Source organism: Sminthopsis crassicaudata, chromosome 3, assembly GCF_048593235.1.
Source record: "Sminthopsis crassicaudata isolate SCR6 chromosome 3, ASM4859323v1, whole genome shotgun sequence".
NCBI lineage: Eukaryota > Metazoa > Chordata > Mammalia > Dasyuromorphia > Dasyuridae > Sminthopsis > Sminthopsis crassicaudata.
In genome coordinates this window covers 356,931,043-356,941,236 of record NC_133619.1, presented here as the reverse complement: position 1 = coordinate 356,941,236, position 10,194 = coordinate 356,931,043, and the positions used below count along the sequence as shown (strand labels likewise).

At 31.8% G+C, this 10,194-nt stretch overlaps 1 pseudogene; it reads right to left on the bottom strand.

Moving 5' to 3' along the window:
* Window positions 1–9,074: 9,074 nt before the first annotated feature.
* Window positions 9,075–9,715, bottom strand: LOC141559660 (ras-related protein Rab-18 pseudogene; annotated as a pseudogene).
* Between the last annotated feature and the right edge of the window lie 479 nt (window positions 9,716–10,194).

Sequence of the window (10,194 nt, the reverse complement as noted above, 5' to 3'; positions counted from 1 at the left end):
TAATCTGTCAAAAGGGGATAATATTATTTATGTTACCTGCCTCAAAAGATTGTTTTGAAGAAAGAACTTTGAAAGATTTAAAACATTGTCTTATTTTTATTGCTAAGTAATTGTTTTTAAACTATAGAAATTCCTTTTAGAATACCTAGCTCGATTGATAATTACACTTTTCATTATTCCACTGGTGAATTTATGATATAAAGCTCAACTGGAGAATCCCACTACCTTATGGCTGGGCCCTTTATGGAGAACATAGGAAGACAGAGACAAAAATTCCACATAATAAATGACAATATGTATCCCTAGAAAGAATAGCTATGTCAATGACAACACATATTTATCAGAACTTCTGAGTGTTTTACCTTGTCTCTAACACTATTATATAAGGTATAGCTGGTTGTTACAATGGATATAATGCTGGAACTCAAGTCAGGAAGAATTTAGTTCAAATTTAACACTTGCTTTTTGTGACCCAATTTAAGTCATGTAAACTCAATTGACATCAGTTTACTCATCTGTGAAATAGAGATACATCTACCTCCTAAGACTATTGTGAGAATCAAAGGATACAATATTTGTGAAATGTATTACAACCTTAAAAAGTTATATAAATATTATTATGATTGTCATTATAGTTTGTTATATTTATTGAACCATGTCTTGAATTCTACTGCTGGGGAATTCTGGCTAATAGTTAACCGCTGCTAATAGTAGAATACTAATTTTCTTATTAATTGTTAATTATTCATTTTAATCTAATTGAAATTCCCTCTTCCTTATAAAAATATTTGATTGATCTTATCAGGTATTAGTCCTTTGTTCAATCTCAACACCTCCTAATTCTTTCAAATAATCCTCAAGTGACTCAATTTTCTGGAATTTATTTTCGGATGTATTTGTTCTTTGTTGTTCCATTGGGCAGAAAGAGTACAAATAAATTCACAAAAAGACAAAATGAAACAAGTTTCCAGCAGAGGACAACTTGAAAGGTTAGCAGGAAATATCTGTCATACCAGGGTGAGAATGGAACAAGGTCTTGCATAGGCTATGGTAGCAAAATCCCAGCCCTAGCATATCTGGAACAGGCATCAGGGAAACTGAATCAGTGGCAACAATGGCAGTTTCCAGACTTCTCAACTCAAATGCCAAAGACAACTTAAAAGGTCAGTTGGAAAGGCTTGTCACACCTGGTTGAGACCAGAGTACAATCAACAGGTGGTGCAAGCATAGCCCTGGCCCCACAAACCAGACCAGGACTTGGAGGAATGTCAGAAAGAGCAGCAGCATTGGCTTCCAGAGCTCTCAGCTCACAGACTATAAACTGGTGGAATAACTAGTCAGAAAGAGATTATAGGGATCTCTTTGCTAGCTCAGAGGAGGAACTCTATTGCTTTGCCCATCCTTGAATCCTGATCACAGTCCTCAATGGCAGTTCCAGAGCAAGAAGGAGTATGAGCACACTAGAGTATGCAGCCAGAGTGGAGACATTCCCTCCTCACAATTCCAGGTCAGAAAGAGTGCTTTTAATTACTCAGATCAGAGCATAAGTCGGGAGAGTAGTTAATACACCTCTCTTTAGATCATTCCATTTTTGGAAGACCTAAAAACATAGATTCCCTAGAAGAATTTTTGAAAAGAGCTGTACCAAGCCTCTGAAGCTTGGAACATTACATCTTCCATCCTGAAAGAAGAACCCTACTTTAACAAGGAATTAAAAAAAAAATAAAAGGCTGGGAAAAGGAGCAAACAATTGAAAAAGACTGGGACCATAAAAAGTTATTATGGTGACAAGGAAGATCAAAACACATATTCAGTTGATAACAAAGTCAAAGCTTTTTACTATGTACAATACATTAATTCAGATAATGAATTAAGATACATTGAGTTGAAATATTTTTGTTCATTTGTCATCTAAGTCACCCTTCCCTAGACTAACTGCTCAAAATACCTTCTGAAATATAATGGCCAACATATTTTCAGATTTTTTTAATATGTATTAATCAAGTGTGCTGATTTATTTTCTTTTTAAAGTACTATTTGTTACATGGGATATCTCTAAGGAAGGGGAAAGGAAAAGAAATTAGGAATAATTACTTGATATAAGAAACAGAAGGCATTAATAAAAACTACTTATTAAAGATGAAATAGAAATGAACAGAACTATGAATATGATATACAAAAATGACCTGAAAAAATTCAAACTAAAATACTATTATTTTGCTTTTTATTACTGGATTGGTCCAAATAAATTATATAATCTAAATTCTTTATTTTAGAGATAAAGAGATAGAATTACAAAAATACATACCTTGCCTATATATTTAATGACAGAGTCAAGAAAACAACTGAGTACTATTGATTCTTAGATCAAAGATCCTTTCATTCTATGACTTTCGTCTCCCTATCTAATTATGTATTATACTTCAATTAACGCAATTAATGTTTTCATTACACAATTTATATTTTGGGCTCATGTGTATTGAGCTTACCAACAGAAACTAGTTCCCTTTGAATTGCTAATCAGCTTCTAAAGCTCAAATAAAATGTGTTACTTTCCTGGAAATCTTTCATGATTTCCATAGTTGGAAATGCTCTTGGACATCATATAATACACTACACCTCTTTCCTTATTTTATTTGAATTATTTTAATGGTAGATATTTTAACATGCATCTTCCATACCTAATGCATTGATAAAGTAAGAGATATATTGATTTTTCTATTTTTTTTCTTTTCTCTAACATGAAGTATAATGTTCTGTATACAGTGGATGATTTAGGTAATAGACATATAGAATTCAACTGAAATATCCATATTTCCTTCCCTCCTACAAAAGTTTATGTAATCAAAATATCACAGAGATAAAGTAGAAAAGATCTTAGAGTTCACCATCACACCCCCACTTTTTATAGGAGACACACATAGTTCTCAGGGAAACCAAATAATAACCCATATCAGATGTTAAAACACAAAAAATAGGAATTGAACCTGGCTCTAGAGTTACTACCTTTTCACTACATTTCATTACCTCCCAAATCAAAATGTCCCTTCAACATGCCCTCTAATGATTATTATATGTTATGTACTTCATGTTTACAAAATCCTTAAACTACTCATGGGCAGAGATCTATTCCATAACATATACCTCTTAGAAGATTTATATGTCAAAACTCACATTGCACACTAGGAGTCTTGCAAAATATAAACAATTCCAAACATGTCATTTCTCATGACTGCAAATCTCATTATCAGCAAGTTTTCACTGAACGGCTACAATGTGTTCTGGCCTTGGCATTATGGGAGATGAAAAGTAGAAAGAAATCATAATCTTTGCCCATGAGAACTAAAGGTAAACTGAGAATTTATTTTTCTCCGAAAGTAAAACTTTCTGTAAACAGATCGACTGCTACCAGGCCTTTACTCTTATCCCATTTTACGATTCATATAGTGTAATTATAATGTTCAAACTTGCTGATCATTTCAGAATTGACTGTGGAATAAAACTTATGTGGAGAAAACTTCTGTAAAGCAAAGCCCTATTAAGGCCAAATATATTTACCAGCCAAAATGAGATAGAAAAAAGGTAATTTAGTCAACTGCAGACAATATTCTACAAAGAAACCTCTGAAGGGCTTTGGTATTAATATCCACAAACATATTGTCATAATTTGGTCACATAGATTTATTTTCCTAACAAGCTTTGTATATTGAATGTTGATAAAAACAATGAAAGAGGTTTTTGAATTCTCCCCCAAGGGACATAAAAACAGATAGTCTGATTTATCCATAGATTTCAAATTTAATTTTCCTAACTAAAAGAAAGTGGGACAGACTTCAGGGGGAAAAAACAAAAAACAAAAATAAAACAAAACTATCCCAGTGTACCCAACCATGGATACACACACACACACATGCACACACACACACACCTACACACACACACACACATTCACACACACACATTCACACACACACACATTCAAATGACAAATGACATTGTTTTTCTATAATTTTCCCCTTCATTTAGTTGTATACTATCTCACCATTCATGCTTAATTTATGTTGCCATCTTCCTTGCAATCTTTTGTCATAGCTCCAGCCTCTATGAATTCCTCCCTTCTCAGTAATTCTATTTTTAGGGGAAAAATTGTTGCTTCTTTAATTTGTTTAGAATGGACCATTTGCGTATGGTTTTCCCCGCACTGATGAATATTAGCAAATTATCTGTGACTTAATGTTTTACATTATGTAATGTGGGGCACTAAAATGTTTAGCAATTTTTCCTTGATCATATTGGTAGTAGATGTCACAGATAGGAACTTTTTCCCCAATTTTCTGGAATGTAATATTGGTTCTCTTATAGATGTTTCATGTTGTTTATCTATGGGCATTGTATATACAATGATAAATTTCAAGGCTCTAATTTTTATTTATTACTTTGTAATAATTATATATATTTTATTTTTGTCTCCTCAGACCTATAAATTGCAAAGATGTAGTTTGATTACACAGTTCTTAAAAAAAAACAAAACAAAACAACACCAAAAACTGACCAGATGAATTAAGTGAATTAATCCGCAGACATTTATTAAATGCCCACTATTTATTAAGCACTGGGCCTACAAAAAAAGGCAAAAGACAGTCTTTGTCTCCAACGAATTTACTAATAAAATATGAGATATAGTGTACAAATAAACCTACACAAAGCAAGCTATATATAAGATACATAAGAAATCATTAAAATAGAGAAGGCAGTGGTTTTAGGTGGTTCCCTTAGGAAAGGTAAGGTTTTATTTCGACCTTAAAGTAAGATCAGTAGAAGGACTGGAGAGGGAGAATGTTCCAAGCATAGGAAGTAGCAGAAAGACTCCCTGAAGTCAAAAGATGGAATAGTCAGGATGCAAATGTCACTTAACAGATAAGGATGTGTTTGGGAGTAAGGTTGAAGAATACTGGAAATATAGGAAGGGGAGAGTTATGAACATCTTAAACAAAGCATTTTGAATTTGCTCCTGGAGACAATAAAAAGCAACAGGAGTTTATTAAGTAGAGGAGCTATGTGAATAAATGACTGAATTAATGACAAATCACTTATAATCTATTATTATATGTAAAACTCTGTGCTAAAAACTGAGATGTGAACTTAAAAGTGGAAACATTCCCTAACCTCAAGGAGCTTAATTATAAAAATAGAGATATAGCATGTAAGAGGCATCTCCTGTATGTTATGTGAAAAATCCCCATGGTCCTTTGGGCACAGTGGCAAAGCAGGGGGAATAAAACCCAACAAATAAAACTATAGACCAATTTCCTTAAGAAATATGATTAAAATTAAATATAATACTAGGCAGGAGATTGTAGAAATATATCACAAAGACCACAGAGTATGAATAGATGGTATTTATACCAGGAATATATGACTGGTTCGATACTGGGAAAATTCTCAGTGTAATTGATCATCTAGATTAAAACAAAACAAAACAAAACAAAACAACAACAAAAATCATATGATCATGTCCCCGTAAACAGAAAACGCATTGACAAAACACAATAATTTCTATTAAAAACATTAGAAAACATGATATTTAATGAAAACTTTCTTAAGATAAGCAGTATTTAACTATAATCAAAAGCAAATAGAAGATCTCTCAATGAAGAGTAAAGCATTTTTTTACTCTTTTATTTACAACGTTTTATTTTGCTTATATTTTCTTTTGAGACATATAAAATATTAAAATATATTATATGTGACTTTATATCTATAATCAGTATCAAATTATTTGCCTTCTCAGGGAGGTAGAAGAGTCAAGGTGGGGGGGAAGATGAATTAAATATATATATATTTTTTAATGATAACATTTTTCCTTGCTATTGGGAAATAAACAATGACTCTGTGTGTATGTATATTTATACACATATGTTATGTTAAATACTTTAGTGATACTCAAGGATGCTTTATTTGTAGCGCTGGATATGATAGTAATTCTTATATTTAAAAAGAAAATTATTGAATTTGATTTTGATATGTTTTCAGTGATAAATGTAGATATTTTTTAGCAGAAATTGTATTTGAAAATACATAATTTTAGCCATTGACATGTTAGCCTGACAGTTTGGCCTCTGGATGAAAGACTTTGACCTTGAATGTGTGGGCAATAAAGGAACATTTAAGGATTATTGAGCACAATATATAGTCACAAGATCAGGATTATCTATGCATAGGGAAGATTAATTCTAACCAGGTAAATACTGAATTAGAGGAAGCAGAATTTAGAGGCAGGAAAACTAGTTAAGGGATGATTTCTATAGTGCTGGAGGGTTGTGAAGAGCTACAATAGTATCAAGGCATCATAGTATAGTAGATGGAGAAAGGTCCCCAAGCAAAGAATATCTGGTTTCAAATCTTACTTCTGAAATATAAAGACTAGATGATCTTGAGCAATAGATTTAACTTCTTTGTTCCCTATATAAATAAAATTCTAATTCTAGGATTTTTTTGATTTTGGGAAAAATTTATTACTCTGTACATTTAGTTTTGATTAAACTCTTGAATTCCATACCAATCAAACTTTCAAGAAATTGTTTTACAGAACTAGAAAAATAATAATAAAGTTCATTTGGAAGAATACAAGACCAAGAATTTCAAGGGAATTAATGAAAAAATGCAAATGAAGATGGCCTAGTTATACTAGACTTAAAACTGTATTATAAAGCAGTGGTCAGCAAAATCATTTGGTACTGGCTAAGAAATAGTATAGTAATTCAGTGGAATAGGTTAGTTTGACAAGACACAATAGTTAATGACTATAGTGATTTAGTGTTTGATAAGCCCAAAGTCTTTTTCATGGGTAAGATATCACTATTTGACAAAAGTTGTTAAGAAAATTGGAAATTAGCATAGCAGGAACTAGATATTCACCCACACCTAGCATCCTATACCAAGATAAGGTTGAAATGGGTTCATGATTTAGTCATAAAGAGTGATATAAGCACATGAGAAGAATAAAGAATAGTCTACCTCTCAGATCTGTGGAGAAAAAAGAAATCTGTGGCCAAAGAAAAACTAAAGTACACTAGGAAATACAAAATGAATAATTTTTATTTATTTTAAGTTAAAAAGTTTTTGTACAAACAAAACCAATGCAGATAATATTAGAAGGGAAGCAATAAACTGGGGGAAAATTTTTATATCCAAGGGTTCTGATAAAAGCCTGATTTCTAAATATATAGATAAGTGAGTTAAATTTATAAGAATTCAAGCCATTCTTCAAATGATATGGACAGGAAATTTTCAGATGAAGAAATTAAAACCATTTATATCATATGAAAAAATGCTCTAAATAATTATTGATCAGAGAAATGCAAATTAAAACAACTTCCAGGTACCATTATGTACCTCTCAAATTCACTAAAATGACAGGAAAAGATAATGATGAATGTTGGAGGGAATGTGGGAAAACTAGGACACTAATACATTATTGGTTGAATTATAAACTGATCCAACTATTTTGGAGAGCAATTTGGAACTATGCTCAGAGGGCTATCTAACTGCATATTCTTTGATCCAGCAATGTCTCAAATGGAACTTTATTCCAAAGGACCTTTGTGTGCAAAAATTTTTGTACCAGCCTTTTTTGAAGTGGCAAAAATTGGAAACTGAATGGATGTCCATCAGTTGGAGAATGTCTGAATAACTTATGGTAAATGAATGTTATGGGATATTTTTGTTAGCAAGATGATTTCAAAAAGGCCACTTGAGAGACTTAAATGAACTGATGCAAAGTGAAATGAGTAGAATGAGGAGAACATTTTACACAGTAACAGCAAGATTCTGTGATGATCAATTTTGATGTTCGTGGCTTTTTTCAACAGCAAGGAGATTTAGGCCAGTACCAAACATCTTGTAATGAGGAGACTATTTGCATCTAGAGAGAGGACTGTGGGATCCGAGTTTGGATTTTAACGTAATATTTTCACCTTTTTATTGTTATTTGCTTACAATTTGTTTTCTTTCTCATTTTTTCCCCTTTGAACTGATTTTTCTTGTGCACTATGATAATTGTGAGAACATACTGGATTATTTGCTGTCTAGGGGAAGGGGTGGGGGGATGGGAAAGAAAAATATTTGGAACACAAGGTTTTGCAAAGGCGAATGTTGAAAATTATGAGTATGTTTTGAAAATAAACAGCTTTAATAAAAAATAGGAGCTATCTCACTTTATTGTTTGAATCAGCAGTGCTTGTTATAATGAGTTGCACAGAGTAAGCATTTAATAAAAACTTTTCCATTTATTTATTAAAAAAAAAGATAAACTACTGATACTAGTTAGTTAATTCAAGATTTTCATTGAAACAGGATTTCTCCACACATCAGAAGACAGAAACTATATAATGCCTTTTTTCAAACTGTCATTTCATGTTTTTTTCTTCCCACAAAATCTGTTCTGCAAAATTGTCATGAATTTAATGTTTATATTACAGGAGTAAAACACCAGTTAAACAAATGAATTATTAAATGAAATGAATTAAAGATTAGGTCACAATGGAATTATTTTACTGCTAATTCAGAAGCATCATCAGACAAATACAGGCAACTATATAAACAGGCCCCAATCATACTGCACGCTGGAAATTTTGTTAAGTACTTAAAAAAAGAAAGCATCTTTACTATCAACATGCTAGCAAAGCTATAAGATCATGCTGTTAATGCTACAAAGACATTCATAAGATATAATCTCTTGTACTGATATCTCTTAGGAATCCTAGGAGTTATACAAAGCAATCAAATAATCAGACTAAAGCATTTAACCAAAAGGAAACCAAAACACAGACAACTTCACAACAGATATGTATTGGTTGAATTAAAAATACATGATTAATATAGTTTATAAAGTATAATTTACTTGGTAATGAACTCCTGTTTTATGTTATATAAAAGACTGGAGGTTGCAATTTTTGCATGCTTACCATAAACATTTTTACCAGGGAGAGTTGAAGAGTGTTTTTATTAATGTTCGTTGTCAAGATACAAAACAAATATATGAAACCTACAAGGTCCCTAAGCAGTTAAATAGTTCATTTAAGAAATATGACCCTATCTGATCCAAAACACAAAAATTTAAAATTTATAACAGAACAATACACTCCTTAAGCTGCTTCATGGCTTTCTTCTCTATGTGATAACTTTACTCCTTTATTCTGATTCTGTCTCCCTTAGTCTAGGGGTTTGAATGATCTTTTCAACAAATTCTTCAAAGGCATATTGTACACCATCACAGATATTTTTTGCACTAGTCCATATAAATAACATGGGAAGCTTTTGTGCAAATTTCAACTCTTTATTTCTATCAACATGATTTTCCTTATAAATTTTCTTTCTAACTAGCATTTTATTATGCCACTTATATTATATTTCCAATTACTTTAACCAATTATCCAGCTTAATAGAATTATTTATTCTTAAGACATCATTCACTAATATGAAGTCTTGTGCACCTCTGTGATAGCTAAATCTCAGTGTTCTGAACTGTTCCTGACTTGCAGTATCCCATATTGCAAACAGCCTTATTTCTATTAACTGAGAGAGACTTCATCTGGAAATAAACAGCAATTGTTGCAGAAAACTCTGGATCAAAATAATCATCTGTGAATCTCAATAGAAGGCTGAACTTGCCCACCCTATTCTCCCCAATGATTAGTATGTTAAAGCTCCTCATTCTTATCCTACCTCTAGTTTCAGCTCCTGAGTCAGCCAGCCATATCATTCACACCATTTCAGTGCTCTCCTGTCTGTCCCCTTTTAGGTCTGGATTAAAAAAAAAAAAAGTTGAACTATAATAATGGAAGAAAAAATAGGAGGAAATTAATTATGGAGTTATTATGGATATGAAAAGAAAAGATTTGATAATTGTTTTGATGTAAGAGGAGAGAAACAGAAAAGAAGCAAAGATTATATTGAGAACAAGTGCATTTCAATGAATGTATCGCCATTGACATAAATATGTTATTTAGGAAAAATTCCATAGGAAAAGTTTTTAGGAGAAAATTAATAACATAAAAAAGAATTCATATGTGTGGGTCTGAAAATAGCAAGGTGATAGTTTCAAATACAATTAGTAAAACTCATAAGAAGCATCTATTTGCTTAGAAGGCTGCATTTTTATCTGTTCATTAAAACTTAAGGACTTCTATTAGG